The sequence below is a fragment of the Ambystoma mexicanum genome, chromosome 11, assembly GCF_040938575.1.
Source record: "Ambystoma mexicanum isolate Mex_15411 chromosome 11, UKY_AmexF1_1, whole genome shotgun sequence".
NCBI classification, from domain to species: domain Eukaryota; kingdom Metazoa; phylum Chordata; class Amphibia; order Caudata; family Ambystomatidae; genus Ambystoma; species Ambystoma mexicanum.
The window spans coordinates 207,071,516-207,088,079 of NC_090934.1; positions in this window are offsets into that span (position 1 = coordinate 207,071,516).

The following is a 16,564-nucleotide window of genomic DNA, read 5'->3' on the forward strand; positions in this document are numbered from 1 at the left end:
GATTTATTTTGTGCGCAGACACCGCAGTAGTGAATATACTGAATGATGTCCTTACACCAGGTAGGCCACCAAAAGTTCTCTTTCACTTTAGCTAGGGTTTTGGCGATCCCAGGATGCCCTTCGATCAGTGAATCGTGATAGTTTGAAATAATATGCTGTTGTAATTTCTTCTTGGGTACATATAGGCGATCCCTAAAAAAGGGTAGATGGTCCTTGATGGTATTTTGTTCTCCTTGAGTTTGCCATGCGGGGTAGGCATCAGGATTCATTGTCCGTTGGATTTCTTTTCATAGTTCTGCTTGTGTTAAGGCTGTCGTAATAGCCAAGAGTTTGTCTTCAGGTATAATAGGTACTGGGTCTGGTGTTGTATATACTATTTCATCTATTCCCATGCGAGATAAGGCATCTGCCTTTCCGTTTCTGACTCCTGTTCGAAATGTGATTACATAATCATATTCGGTGAAGAAAAGGGCCCACCATAATTGGCGCGAGGACTGGGCCTTGGCTGTTTTGAGATATTGCAGGTTTCGGTGGTCTGTGATGACTGTAGTGGTGTGTCTGGCCCCCAGAAGGTAGTGCCTCCAGGCTTTAAAGGCAGATTTGATAGCCAGGAGTTCCTTGTCCGTGATGGCATAATTAATCTCTGGAGGTGAGAACTTTTTCGACTAGAAGGCCACAGGATGTAGCTGGCCGGTTTCCGGGTCTCTCTGTGAAAGGACAGCCCCCATTGCGAGACTGAATGCATCAGTTTCAACGACATAAGGGAGGTCTGGATGAGGATGTCGCAGGATTGGAGCGGAGGTAAACTTTTGTTTAAGTTCCTGAAAGGCTTCTTCTGCTTCTTCGGTCCAAGCAAACTTTATATTGTTTTTTCGTAATAATACTGTGATTGGGTGCACAACCTGAGAGAAGTCTGGGATGAACCGGCGGTAGAAGTTTGCAAAGCCGAGCATGCTTTGTACCCCTTTCAGAGACGTCGGTGAAGGCCATTTCAGAATGGCATCTACCTTGTGCACGTCCATTCTGATGCCTCCTGGAGTAAGGATAAAACCAAGAAATTCTACTTCGGTGATGTGAAAAAAGCATCTTTCAAGCTTTGCAAACAAGCGATGTTATCAGAGCTTGGTGAGGACTGAACGAACGTGCCTGACATGATCTTGTTCCGAGGCTGAGTATACTAAGATGTCGTCTTTGTACACTAAGGCGCACACATCAATTAACTCCCTTAAGACGTCATTCATGAAATATTGGAATGCCGCAGGAGCGTTGCATAACCCGAAGGGCATGACTCGATATTCAAACAAGCCGTACTTAGTACGGATGCGGTTTTCCATTCATCTCCTTTTCTGACTTGGACCAGGTGGTATGGTCCTCGAAGGTCCAATTTGGTGTAAATCTGGGCATCTTTAACTTGGTCTAGCATCTCAGGGATAAGTGGCAAGGGGTAGCGGTTCTTCACTGTGATCTGGTTCAATGCACGGTAGTCAATACAGGTTCTTAAGTCTCCTTCCTTTTTCGGTACGAAGAACAAAGGACTGGCTGCGGGGGACTTCGAAGGACGGATAAATCCGTTTGCAAGGTACTGGTCTAAATAGGATTTCAAATGAAGTTTTTTTGGTTCTGTGAGAGCGTAGATCCTGCCGCAAGGGATTTGTGCACCAGGAACAAGGTTGATCTGACAGTCATAGGGCCTGTGCGGCGGCAATGTATTGGCTTGGTCCTTTCAGAAAACATCCTGGAAATCATGGTATTCACTTGGCAAGGGATTAGTTGCTCCCAGGGTTGATACTGTTGCTCCGGGAGTCATGGGGATACAGACGTCGGGTTTCTCCTCTTGGTAATAGCAGGCAGGGGAGCAGTCACCGGGGAAGGTTAATTTTCGTGCCCACCAGTCTATCAAAGGGTTGTGAGCAACCAACCATGACATCCCTAGTATTAGCCTGAACTGAGGTGACTTTATGAGATCGAATGAAATAGACTCCCGATGTCCGTCCTGGCACAGCAAGGTTACCTTGGCTGTCCACTGGGATACTGGTCCGGACGCGATTTCTGTCCCATCCACGGTGGTTACCTTGTCCATAGTTGGCTTAGAACACAAAGGAAGCCCCATCTCTGCTGCCAGTTGTTGATCAATATAATTTCCAACTGCTCCGCTATCGATGTATGCTTCAACGGCATGCATTCTTGACAACTGTTGGTGGTTAATTAGGATCGCTGGTATTGCAAAGTGCGAGGTCAGCAACTCTTCTTCTCACTCGACAAACTGACTTCTACGTTTGTCGAGCTTGGTAGTTTTCTGATTCCTTGGCTTCATCCTTCTCTGTGGCCCGACTGTTCTTCTTGGAGTTTTACTGGACAGTCCTTCAGGAAATGTCCTGTTTCCCACATTACAAACAAAGCTGTTGTTGTCTTCTTTTGTCCCACTCTTGTTTTGTTAATGGAGGCCGTATCCCTCCAATTTGTATGGGTTCTACAGCATTTTCAGGTACACAGGGTGTTTTCCCTTGGCCGAACATACACGGTCCGAGGGTCCGTCTTAGACCGGTCTGCCTTTCGGTCCTGCAACCGGTGGTCTAGCTGCACAACCAGATTTATGAATTCTGCATAGTCTCTGGGTGGATCAACCACCTGGGCTAAGACGTCCTTTAATTCGCCTCGTAAACCTCGATGGAATAACGTGGTTCTTTTGTTTTCTGGCCACCTAGCTTCGGCAACCAGTCTGTTGAAGGTAGCAATGTACGTTAACGAGTCCTGATTCCCCTGTCGGAGGGAACAAGAGTTCATTGTCTACTGCTTGTTCCTGAGTATGGCGAGCAAAATGTTTTTCCATTTCTCTCTGGAACCCCCCAAAGTCATGTAATAGGAGATCGTAATGGGTTACCAATGACACCGACCAATCTGCTGCACTACCACTCAGGTATGATAAGACAAAAGCTACCCAAGCTTGGTCATTTGGAAATGCTCCAGGCCTACAAAGAAAATGAAGGCGGCACTGATTGATGAATGCTGCATACTTCCGTGGGTCGCCTGAGAACCTTTCTGGTGGTGCCAGGGGCACTGTTCCAGGTAACGTGATCGGTACCGGAGTGGGTGGTATGGTGGTTTTGCATCGTTGGATTGCTTCCAGGTAGAGGCGTCTGTCCTGCCTGTGATTGCAGGTATTGCCTGCTAATCTCTTCAGTACGTTCTTTGGTCACTATTAGGTCTCTCCGGAGGGCATTAGTCTCTTGTCCGACAGAATGAACCTCAGCACAAAGCTCTCCTAGTAATTGGGCCAATTGGTCCATTTCTGATGTCTCCATGACGCCCCGGTGGATTTGTTACGGTAGGCTTTGCGTTCTGTTACGCTCACCTTGTATCCACAGGGACGCCACCCAGCTGGGTTACTCGCTGGTATGCTTCTCAGCTTTGCCCTCATATGGTCTGCGGGGAAGGTCCTGCCTGAAAATACAGGAGGACTGTGTTCAAAACTGACCGACTGGGGTAAGTATCCTCCCTCCACCCCTGTATGATTTCAGTCCCTCTGGCACCCTCTCCTCACCTTGTGGTAGAATTAGGCGTGCTCTCCATACTGGCTTATTTGCAGGGGCGCGTTGTCTTTCATGGGGGAGTGCGGTCCAGGTACTTCACTGACGCCGGCCCGTTTGATATTGTTCAGGTAGGTCTTATTGCTGTTCTTTAGTTTTGTTGCTATCCTGCATGCCTTTCTTTGTTTAAAATGTCTCTTTTTTCTCCCTTAGGTATGCGGAGCTTCAGCGCGGCAAACTGGCTTGGTTGGGCCCCGCTGGTAAATGATAGCGCATTAAGAGTGCTATGATGCGGTAGGTAAGCGCTATGCGCAGCGCTGCAAAGTCTTGCTTTTGCTAACCTGTGTTTTCCTTCCTTGTAGGTCGCAGTGTTCTTCAGCGCGAGTGGAATATCCAGAGTGGTGCCAGCCGAGAGGCGACCAGCCAGGTAAGCCTTTTGAGCAGTTCGTAATTTGTAAATGTCTCTACTGCTTTCTTTAATGTTGCCTCTATCTTCCTCTTTCAGGTCGTTCTGTCCGGGAGGCGTGCATATTCGAGGAAGCTGTTCTCAGTAGCGGCAAGTGTTTAAAGATGAAGACTGCAGGTAAGATGCTGCTGCTAATGATGTTCCTTTTGTCTCCTTGCAGGTTCTGCTTCTCCGAGGTTCGAGGGAATAGCTGGACACGGTGAGCGTCATGTTGCAAGCTGCAAAGTAACACGAAGCGTGTTGTCTTGCTCGGGTGTGGTTTAAATAGCCCCAACAAAATAGTCCAGGTAAAATAGTCCCTAGGCTGCCACACCCAAAACACTAGACCGCATAGCTTGGTTCTTAGGAACCAAGCTATCTGGATGCCTCCATGTTGGCTGACAATACAATAAAGTAGTTCCCAAGCACATTGTTTTTCATGGTGTATGAGCCTGGCACCATAGGCGCCATGAGGGCTTTTGAAGAGGATGCCAGGCTGTAGAGGCCCGAGTCCTGACTCCACCTGGCCAATAGGTTTGCCAGAGGGGGTTTTGGGCGAGGGTCGTGACACAGTGAAGCTGATGCACACATACAGTAGCAACTCCAACACACACATGACTACAGGTACCACAATGCAACATGCATAATCCAAACCAATGTCAAACAAAGTGCCACATCGCATCACACAACATCAATCCTGCCAGTACGACAGTACACTCATCCCGCAATGCAGGCCTGCTGCCCCCAGAAGCTTAGGGAGGGCCTATAGGAAACCCATCAGGCCACATGAACGAGAGCAATATATTGCTACTAGATAGCCACCATGTCAGCTTGACATGCCACCGACAGACACATGGCGTAACATCCGCTGCAACGGGACAGGGCGCATCCTAAGTAAATACAATGCATGATGCAAGTGACACAACATGCACAAACATTGAAAAGATATATGCCACGCAATGAAGCCCCATATGCATACACACAATATTCATTGACCTGATACTGTGAAAGGCCACCCCCACACAATACCCTGCGACTCATGGCTGTGCCTCGCTCCATGCAGGTGACTCCAGATACCCACAGCTGTCCTGGATCATGACACCTGTGCATGATTTACAAACACCACAGGATGTTGCCTACAACCACGCTCACAGAAGGACCCGTGTATGCATAGAACATACCTTTGGCCTCCTGAAGGCCCGTTTCCACTGCCTGGACCATACAGAAGGAGCCCTGATGTACACACTATAAAATGTGGGTAAAATAATGCTTATGTGTACCATGCTGACCAATATCTGCCTCCAGCAGAATGTCCCTCTACCCCCTGGTGTGGACATGCCACCTCAGAGGATGAGTATGCAGTTCCTGTGGCAGAGACGTCTGCATGCATTGCCAGAGATGATGTCAGAGATGGCTGACTGATTCGCCAGTGTCTGATTGGCAATTCTTTCTGAGACATTCACATGGCACATGCCATGCACCAGTGTGTGCCACTCACATCAATGAATAAACACAACCATGACACAATGAGGAATGTCCTTTCTTTGCTGAAGTTCAACTATTTTAATGTAATTAAGTGCACTAACTATTCCCCCTCCCACCACTAACACCCCCACACACTACCCTCTTTCCCCCCTCTCACCACCAGCACCCCAGCACCAAAAGGTGTGTCACTGTCACTTTCGTGGCCCATTCTCCCTCAGGGCTGCCCCTAATGATTTCGGCCCCAAATGATGCTTAGACCGGCACCTGGGTGGGCTAAGCTGTGACCCCTCAGTGGGTGTGGCTGAGCTTGAGGGTATGGATAATGGCACCCGGATGTGCTGCAGAGTGAGTTCATTACTCTGTTGCATTGACTCTGCAGACGCCGAAATTCTCTCCGTCAGCTCCCTGACTCGCTCGCCAAAGACCGTCAGGGGTGGCAGTACTAGCAGCTGCCTGTGCCCAGTTTCTCTCCATTGACCTCAGGATCCTGCGGGTGGCTCCCTGCATACACTCGCGTATGGCCTGGAGCTGCAATGAGTGTGTGTGGCCAATGGCCTCCATCTCCCGTTGCTGCCTCTCCACATCGTCCAACCTTTGGAGGATGGATTGGCTTGGTGGTGTGTGGTGAATGGGATGGGGCTTTGCAGAGGGTCAGGTCTGAAGGCCAGTGAGCCATATGAGGGGGTGTCCACATCAGGCTCAGGTGTCTGGGCACACTGGCGGTGGGGAATGCTCCCAGGGGTGTGTGTCCCTACATCACCATGTGGCACTTGGCTTGATTCCTCCTGGGTGACAAGAGACACCCTGCCAGTAGGTGTGTCCTCAGTGTCAGACACTGCAATTGGCAGTGTGGGTGCAGTAGGTGTGGAGGTGGTCATGGTGGCTCGTGGGGTTGGCTCAGAGCCTGCGCTGCCATCAACAGGCTTCGACTTGCCTGGGTCCAGGTGTGGCATGGTAGTCCTTGCACCTTTGCATTGCATGTGGCCGCCCTTCAGGGATGGTGGTGGTGAAGGACTTTGAGGGCCTAGAGGCGCCTCTTCCTGATGGGCCTGCCCCCTCATCCTCCTCACGTTCTTTTGAAGCTCCGTGAGTGCCTGTAGGCGACATATGAAATGTTGTCAGGCATGGTGCCTTCACGTGGGTTGGCATGCAAGACACATATGCTCTGGTAGACAGTGGCTCCTGTGAGAAACCTGAAGGTGTCTCCCTGATAAGTCCCCTAGGATCTGTCATCCAGGTGGCCAGGACACAGCCATCGCTATTGGATCCAGTTCCTGCGGGTGGACCAGTGCGGGAGGATCACCTGAATGAGGGGTCCACGGGAGTGGAAGTGGGACACCAATGAGTGAGACGCGGTATCACCTCCCCTTTAACACCTTTTCCCCATCCTACCCCGTAGGATATTCAGAAATTCTACACCCCACCTTTTCCAACCCAAATACTTTCTCACACCGTGACAGACAACAGACTAACTCCGGAGCCGTTTACTTGACATGTCCCAACACAAGGATCAGGCAGAGTCAGGCAATTGACAAAAACTATGCACACTTGACATCCCTTTTCCTTCCCCACAGGGATAAAAGGCAGAGCACAAAAGCACACTTCGAGCAAGGCCGAACACATGAGAAAGCAGCTATTCTGGACCGGCAGTTCAAACTGACGAGGAAGGCGGAGAGACCTGGAGGGGCGACCAGGAGGGAATTACCCATGCCCTTTTCACCTCAGACCTGCAAAGCCTCCAAAAGAGAAATCATAAGACCGAGAGGTCCCGCTGGCATGTGGCGTGGCAGGTGTCAACGGTACACAGGGGCCTCCTGTGCTGATAGTCGAAGCGGGGAGATGCGCTTGCTACTGGGGCACCAACCTTAACTCCCGAGACAAGAGACTCCAACAGTTCAGCACAGCCTGTGAGTCGGAAAAGACAGATAGTAAAACCAAACTGTGCTGTGCAGGCGGCAACCTTGTTGAACAAAGAACTTGTGTAATTGAACTTTAAAGGAACCCTATTAAAAGGTTCATAAGCAGAGTGGTCAGGCATCGCGGGGGCGCTCATTCAAAGGACTCTGACTGAAACCTGTTTGGGGTTGTATTGTTGGTTGAAACTACGAAGACCAAGAGGCCCTAGGGGAGGCTGGTGTAAAGTGTAAATGTGGTCCTACAAGGGTTTTTGACACCTTGAAGAAGAACATAAAATGTTTTGTGACGACAAATCTGAACCCGGCTGAGGGATGCCTGTGAATTGAGAATAACTAGTAATATACCCATGAACATTGTGACGACAAGCGCGAGCCCGGCTGAGGGATGTCCACAATGGATAGTTGGTGGAAAGGACATTATGGGCCTCATTCCGAGTATGGCGGTAAGGGATAGCGGCCACCGGTAACGAGACCGGTGGCGGTATTCCCTTACCGCCATACTCCGAGTTCCCTCTGCGCCCTCGCCTTTAACGCCTTCTTTGAGCAGGTGTTAAAGTCGAGGGCGCAAAGGGGCCTCCAAGCCAATAACGGTGACCGCAATGAACGGTCACCGTTATTTGCATCTTCCCCATTCCCATTGAGCCCTATGGGGGCTCATTTGGGAATGGGGAAGAGCCTTGGTGAATGGGGAATTACCGCCCCGCCAACCTTGGAATGGGGCGGTGATTCCGCCATCCACCAAGGCGCTGCCGTTCCGGGTACGGCGTCAACCAAGGCGTTAATAGCGCCATTGGTTAGCGCCGTACTCGGAATGAGGCCCAATGACTGTTAAGTAATACATTTTGAGTAAAAGACCGTAGTGAACCCGATTGAGGAAGGCCAACGTTGCAGGAAGGATCAGAGCCTGGCTGAGGGGGATCCAAGAGGCGAAGAGCAGTCGCCCATCGTAAAAAACATTGCCAAAGGAACTTTTGTTTGTTTATTGTTTTGGTGCAGCCGGCCTTCTGAGGCAAGAGACCTTTGCAGGAAAGAGACTTGGCCCTGGATGATCCTGGCATCATTTAAAGGAACTGTAATTTTGTGCTGAAGAGGCCCAGGAGTGTGCTGTGCTCAAAGGTCCTGCCTTGTCCTGTGTTAAAAACCTGGGGGATGGGAGACCCAGCCATACCATCCTCACTTACCATTTGATGAACACTTCTTTCTTTTCTTGAGGACATTATCCCACACCATTTTGGTAACTTAGCGGTAAGGACTGGCAATAGTTTTTTTTTAGTATAGGCCCTTTTTGTTTGACAAGTTGCCACTGGGCCTGCCGTATTATTATTTGATGGTTGTAGCTTGCTCCCATCTTAGATTTAGGTTTAGATTAGGCATTTTTCTCAACCATTATACAGTTTAATAAACACCCATGAACTGTGATCACTTGTGTCTGTCATTACTGCTGCCACCATGAGTTCTTTACACCCCACACATTTGGGTAGATGGACAGGGTTGTTCAGGGGACATTGCATGTGGGTAAAACATTGTGAGAATGGTTGCAGCCATGTGCATGTGACACATGGCCAGGTGGCATTTGGCCTGTGTGCGGTAAAAGCATGATATCAATGCAGGGGCAGCTGACGTATTCCATGCATGCATGTGGTCCTGCAGGGTCACGCATGTTGTGGCATGCTCTCATGGTCAAGTGCTGGCATGCAGGCACAATCTTAGTTATAGCAGCACATGGGAAGGTCATATGGGTTCATGCCCCCACACCCTCTCCCCTGGTGATGCATGCCTTGTGGGAGTCGGTGTGGTGGCTTGGTCTATGGCACTGCCATGGCTCTATGGGACGCTTCTGTGCAGCCAGTAGTGTTGGAAGATTGTTGTTTTGTATTTGGCTTGCTGCACTCATGTCGGTAGAAGGGGACATGTACTTCCATGGGCTCGTCTTCAATGCCAGCATGGGGCAGGCCCACTGGGCCCGCATCATGTTGGTGTGACTGCTGTGCAGTATTGTGTTCAATCATGCACCACAATCCGTCTGGCACAGGGTGCATCAGCAGGGGTGTGGGGTGCTTTGCACTTGAATTGGGTGCTTGCCATGCCTTCCCACTGCAGTACCGCTCATGAGTGCACTTGGTGCCCTGCCCCTTGGCTGCTGTGGAGGGGGGCTGATGTGGCACTCCATCGCTTCACCCTAATTGGCTGGCCCAGCTGCTGGATCTGATGGCATGCGTCCCTGTCCACTACGGCATCTTGTGGTAGGCTAACATGTATGCATGGTCATTTGCTCACCTCCTGCCTCTTGGCTGCTGGCACCCACCTCCGCTCCACCGACTCCCTCAATGCCCTCCATGTCGAGAATCTTGCTACACTTCTCCCATGGTGTCAGGCCTAGGGGCTCATTGGTACCATCTCCAGTTGTCATGGCCTCCTGCTGGTGTTGGGAGAGGAGTCCCCGCCCCCTGACCCTTTGGTCGTTCCACCTCTTGCAGCAGTCCTCTGCATTTTTTATTTATTTATTGGTCATTTGTATAGCGCCTATACACAAAGAACAGTGTTTCAAAGTGCTTCAAGGCAGGGGAGGGAACAAAGGTAAAATGCAATCAAACAACATTCTAGGCCTTGAGTTATTGAATGGGCAAGTTCTAAAGTGTCACAGAGGTACAGACACGTAACAGAGAGGACAGTAATACATAACAGACAGACAGACGGAATATAGAACAGAACTACCGTACTAGGCCTGACGACATTTCAGATAGTGCAAGAGCTATGACAGAGGGAAGAGAGGAGAGCAGGGGGGGAGAGGGACAGACGAGACAACGAGGGGAGACTGCAAGTGCTGTGACATAAAAAGAGGAGAGAGGGGTATGGGGGAGGGGTGGCAGATGCCAGGATAGAAAGTTAGTAGAGGGTAGTAGAGGAAGTAGGAGTATACATATGCGATGCAGGATGGGGGGGTGCAGAGATGTAAAAACACCATCATTCCAAAGTCCCAGAGCACACATATGAGTTACAGGATGGAGGGTGCAGATGTGTAAAAACACCATGATTCGAAAGTCCCAGAGCACACATATGAGTTACAGGATGGGGGGTGCAGAGATGCAAAACACCATGATTTGAAGGTCCCAGAGCACACATATGAGTTACAGAATGCAGGGTGCAGAGATGTAAAAACTCCATTATTCTTAAGTCCCAGAACACACAGATGAGTTACTGGATGGAGGTTGCAGGGATGTGAAAACATTATGATTCTTAAGTCCCAGAGAACACATATGAGTTACAGGATGAAGGGTGCAGAGATGTAAAAACACCATGATTTGAAAGTCCCAGAGCACATATGAGTTACTGGATTGAGGGTGCAGAGATGTAAAAACACCATGAGTCGAATGTCCGAGAGCACACATATGAGTTACAGGATGGAGGGTGCAGAGATGTAAAAACACCATGATTCGAAAAGTCCCAGAGCACACATATGAGTTACAGGATCGAGGGTTCAGAGATGTAAAAACACCATGATTCGAAAGTCCCAGAGCGCACATATGAGTTACAGGATGGAGGTTGCAAAGATGTGAAAACACCATGATTCAAATGTCCCAGAGCACACATATGAGTTACAGGATGGAGGGTGCAGAAATCACTCAAAGAGCAGTGTCCTGTTTGCTTCATTATTGGCTGGAACAAATGTGCAGCAAGATGACCCGATCTTGCTGCAAGCTCCTCCTTCCATTGCTGCGAGGATGTGTAGGGCATAACTGTTATGGCAGGCTATCAACCTTACTGTTCAGAGCTCTTCTTTGATGGCGTTGAAGCCATTAACCATTGAGTTTATTATTTGCACCAGCTCCCACATTGTAATCTGGAGCCATTTTGCAGTTGTGTATGTCTGTACTGCTGGAACTACTGATCTGAAGAACATCTCTGTCCTACTGAACAACCGGTGCTCAGGTGGTATGTCGTTCAGAGAATCTTCTGATGCTGAGGATATATAGTTCCCCCGTTTCACCCTAGTTAATTCTACTGATCTCTTCTGTCATCTGTTATCGTCCATTTTAGAGAAATCGTCCATTTTGATGTGTGCCACTGAACATACTCCTCCCCAGTTGGGTGGCAGCTTTTCGTATGCCTTGGATCGACAGGCCCAGTAATGAGCCATTGAAACTGCTGTCCCTCCTTTCATGCCTGGAACCTTTACTATCTGCTTGCATTCCGTGTTTTTTTTCTAACTTTTACTGTTCCATCATTCTGGGAACATAATGCTGATTTCTTCAGTGGTATTATGGGCACTGGTCCAGGCTCATTCTCCACCCAGGTCAGCAACTTTGCACTTGCTTCCCATTCCTTTAAGCATTTGCCATTTTCTTCTTGAACTGTACCAACAGGAACTGTTAGGAGCGTATGCGCCTTGCTCCCCACTACTCCTTCTTTCCACCCCTCTGCTGTGTATACTTGGCCAACAACAAGCATCTGTGGTCTATCCCAGCATCCTGCTTCTCCCCCTATCTCTATCCGCCCTTTCTTTGGACATGTTACATACTGTCAGAAGCCTTTTTCTTTTCACTAGCCAAACACAGAAACGCAAGAAAGCAAAAGTCACACAGAGCACGCTTGCAACCGCTTCACGGCAACTAACCACATGGAACTTCTGGGACATATAAGGAACCTGGAAGAGCCGACTAATACAATAAATATGTAGGAAAACCATAGAATGACTGTAGTGAATTCACATGAAGCCACAGGCCTCAGAATAAGGAACAAAGAAATGCAGACTCTGCAGCACGAAGCACAGTGCCAGTGCTCGCAGCCAAGGACAAGAGCGGGTGGAACATTCCTGGCTCCCTGGGTAGGGTGCCACCTGCAAAATAACAGAATACTTCCTTACTAATTGCAGACCCAAAAGCTCAGTTTTGCGCTCCTCACCCACGTGACTCAGCCAAGCCAAACAATAGCCGTTTATCTGTAGTGGGAAGGGAAGCGGTTCCCAGTGAAGACAGATAGAATTGTTACATGTGTTGCCCAATGAACATTGCAACCTGCAGGCACTTTCCCAGCCTAGGTGGCTATACCAGTGGCAACAATATGGACACACAGTCTTTCACATTACCTTGAAAAGGTACACTGAGCGCTGTGCACAGAGCAGGGTCCCAGGCCTGGGGGGACCCGCTGCAGCCAATCATGGAGAACAAATCCTGGGGTGGTGTGTAAGTCTCAGGCAAACCCACCTGACATGGATGGACCAGTTAGACCAATCATATAGGGGATACCTATAGGTAATAGTACTGGAGCTACCCAATGGGATGGGCGCTTAGGTTTTTAGGGAAGGTTGTGGATTGTGATGTCATAATACAATAAAAGCTTGTGACACAGGCTTAGGAACTGAGATTTCTGGAAATGTTGTCGTTTCCTGTATGATCTGTCTGTTTGGAAAATAAAAGACAGTTCTCCTTTGCCCCATGGCTGAGTTCTCCGTCATTTCCAGGGGAGGGTTCAATGGGCCCTGGGTACTCTGCTTCTCCAGCATTGGATCTTTCATAGATTCAGATGCTTGAATATTCCCCGTCGTCATACTGGGAATCCTCGGTGATAAATTAAATAATAATAATAATTTTTTTAAAAAATATATATATATATATATAAATACATATATATATATACACTGCCACCTAGCAGTGCATGTACATAGCCCATTATAGCCTATGAGCCACTTCATTGTGTAGTCCCTCCACCTCACTTTGGTCCTTTATGGCCCCAGCCAATGAGGTGGCAGGGCTTAAGCTCCGCCCCCGGCAGCCATCTTCAGATTTTTCACCGCAGTCTATCAGACACAGGGAATCCTCAAGCTCTCTGAGCTTTCTCAAATTCTTTCTACTTTTGTGTGGAATATATTTGTAAAATATATTCCATCTTGTTCCCCTTCTTAGGGGCTTTCTTTCCAATTAACCTTGGTGGCAAAACTTGTTGTTTTCCTCTCAAAATCGTCGACTGAACTTCTCTTCAGAAATGGAGGCACCTCAGGCTGTCAGGAAGCCTTCCCTGTTCAGGGACTGCACGAGGTGCAAGAAGAAATTGGTTTACTACAAGGACCCCCACGAGCATTGCATTTATTGTCTGTACCCACATGACATTAAAAAATGCGAGATTTGTAAAACCTTTTCCACTAAGACCCTTCATGACAGGCATAGAAGACTCCTTTCATACCTGGAATCCAGGGATCAATCTTCTGACGAAGAGTCTGTCAGAACAGCTCCTGTCCAATCCAGCATTCCATCTGAGAGGCAAACTTCAAAGAGAAGGGCCTCTTCAGTGGAAAGGAGTTCCTCTCCCAAATCCAAAAAGAGGAAGCTGGAATTGATACCCTTTCTGCCTCCAGTTGACCTATCAAGCCAGAAAAAGTCAGCAAAATCTGCCTCCAGAGGTAAGGAGGAGTTTGCAAAAAACGGGGGGGGGGGGCAGTCGTCGGCGGGTAAACCGCCCACGAATGAAGGGAAAGGTAAAGGCCCATCATCGGCCATACCGTCGACGAAACCAGCATCGACGACGACGACGCTTAAGACATCATCGACAGTTAGATCATCGTCATCGGACATGTCGACCGTGAAGCAATCGTCGACGAGCAAGAAACACCACTCGTCCACGAAGCATTCCTCCATGACGCAGTCGTCCACGGAACACACTCCACATTCGTCAACGAAGCCCTCGTCGACGGGAAAAGGTCAGTCGTCGACGACGACGAATCCCTCGTCGACGAGAAAATCACAGTCGTCGACGGGAAAGGCTCAGTCGACAGCGAAGCCTCCGTCGACGGGACAATCTCTGTCGTCGACGGGAAAAGCTCAGTCGACAGCAAAGCCTCCGTCGACGGTACAATCTCTGTCGTCGACGGCGAAGCCCTCGTCGACGGGAAAATCTCAGTCGTCGACGAGGATAACATCATCCATAATGCCTTCAGAGGCACCGCAAATTTCGGCAGTTACAGAGGAATTACTGCCTCTCACTCTTGAAGCTCCTGTCATTGCAAGCAATATCATTGAGAAGAATACTGTAACTGAGCCTCTGGTACAGCAATTTTCACCTTTGGGGCACATGGCAGAACTTCCGGATATAATTCTTCAGGAAGAATTCTCCGATGCGGAAGTGGTGGAAGAGCCCATCGGTCCCTTACCGAAGCAATACAGCCCTCCTTGGCACCCGTCCACGGGAGAATCCGAATATCCTCATGACCCGGTGCTCATGTTATCCGTGCAGAGGATTGTAGAAGAATTTTACAAAGGGAGAAGCAAATTCCGATTAATCCCATTCCAAGAGAGTCATCCCCGATTCCAGGCACATCGGGTTGCTCTCCTTACAGGAGTAGACTGCAAAAACGGATGAGATCACCTGCTCGAAGACCGAGGAGCAGCACCCACAGTGGTTCACCTACAAGAGTCCCGTCACCACAGTCATCGCACAGACCGCGATCTCCGGACGTAGATCCCACCATGGTACCATCCACCATCTCGGTATCAGACTGGCAGGAGGATCCTTTTGGTGAATTTTCGGAACCAGAAGAAGGAGAAATTACTCAGGAGCCAGACGATTGGGATGACTACGTCGTCGAGAAGCCCAGGAGGAGAGACTCTCCGGGCAAGGCCTCACCACCGGATGATCTCGTCTCTTTCCACACCATAATAGGTAAAGCCGCAGAACTGTTTAAAATTCAGGTCTCTTCGGAGGAAAGGCAATCAGTGCTCTACGAGCACAGGGACAAACGAAGGAGGACAGTGACCACAATTCCCCTCCTCGATACCATCTGGGATTCCGGATCCAAAATCCTATCTACGCCCTTATCGACTCCGGCGTTGGTGTCCAGGCCAGAAAAGAAATATAAAGCTCCGGATTCGGCACCGCTTTGTTTAAGGGGTCATACGAAACCGGACTCATTGATTACAGTGGCGGCCAGAAAGAAACTCGCCAACCCCTCCTCACCGTTGTCGGCCCCACCGGATAAGGACGGACGTAAATTGGAAGCCATGGGCAGGAAAGTATCATCTTCTGCATCACTTACAATCAGAGCAGGTAATGCACTGGCCATGACCGCAAGATTCGACCGCGAGCTTTGGCTCCGCATGTCTAACTTGGCGAAACAATTACCACCGGAGCTCCAGGAGGAGGCAAAATCCATAATCGCGGATGGTGAAGCAACATCGGATCACATGATCGACGCAGCAGTTGATGTGGCCGAATCAGGCTTCAGACAGATGGCGCACGGCACAGTGCTCAGAAGGCAGGCCTGGATGAAGGCTACTAACTTTAGACCTGAAGTTCAGGCGCAGATACTAGACATGCCATTTGACGGCCAAGATCTCTTTGGGAAAAAGATAGATGATCATTTGAAGGCAATCAAGACAGACACTGACACAGCCAGAGCCATCAGTTCTTTAAAGGACAAAAGTAAGGACCATCGGTCTTTTCGTCCCTTTAGAGGTTCATCTTCCAAGTTCAGGGGATACAGTCGTTCCTCCTATGGTCAAAAAGCACAAGGCGCCACGTACCAAGCCAATAAATATCAGTCATCCAACAGATACGCCCATAGAGGCAGACGTGGCTCCGCCCAAGGGAAGTCGCAAGGCAAGCAGAACGGACGACCAATCTCCCCCCCCCCCTTCGCCACGCCCCGGTGGGGGGAAGGGTGAGCCAGTTTTTCCAGCGCTGGCGGTCAATTACATCGGACAAATGGGTGTTACAGGTGATCCGAAAGGGTCACACCTTGGAATTTCTGGACCAACCTCCTTCCCTGCCTCCAACTCCCCGCAGAGTGCATATGCTAAGACAGGTCATGTCCGAAGTGCAAAAACTGCTCCAGAAGGCAGCAGTAGAGCCAGCACCCTATTCTCAGAGGGGAAAAGGTTTCTACTCCCGATTTTTCCTCGTCAGAAAGAAAAACGGTCAATGGAGGCCCATCTTGGACCTGAGGGCTCTCAACAAGTTCATCAAGAGCATAACATTCAAGATGGTAGCTCTACAAGGGGTGCTACCTTGGTTAAACAAGCACGACTTCTTGGCCACTTTAGACTTGGAGGATGCATACTTCCACATTCCGATCCATCCAGCACACAGGCAGTTCCTCAAGGTTCACATTGGGAGGGCACCACTTTCAGTTTCAAGTGCTTCCGTTCGGTCTAAAATCGGCGCCAAGAGTTTTCACGAAGTGCCTGGCACCGGTAGCGGCA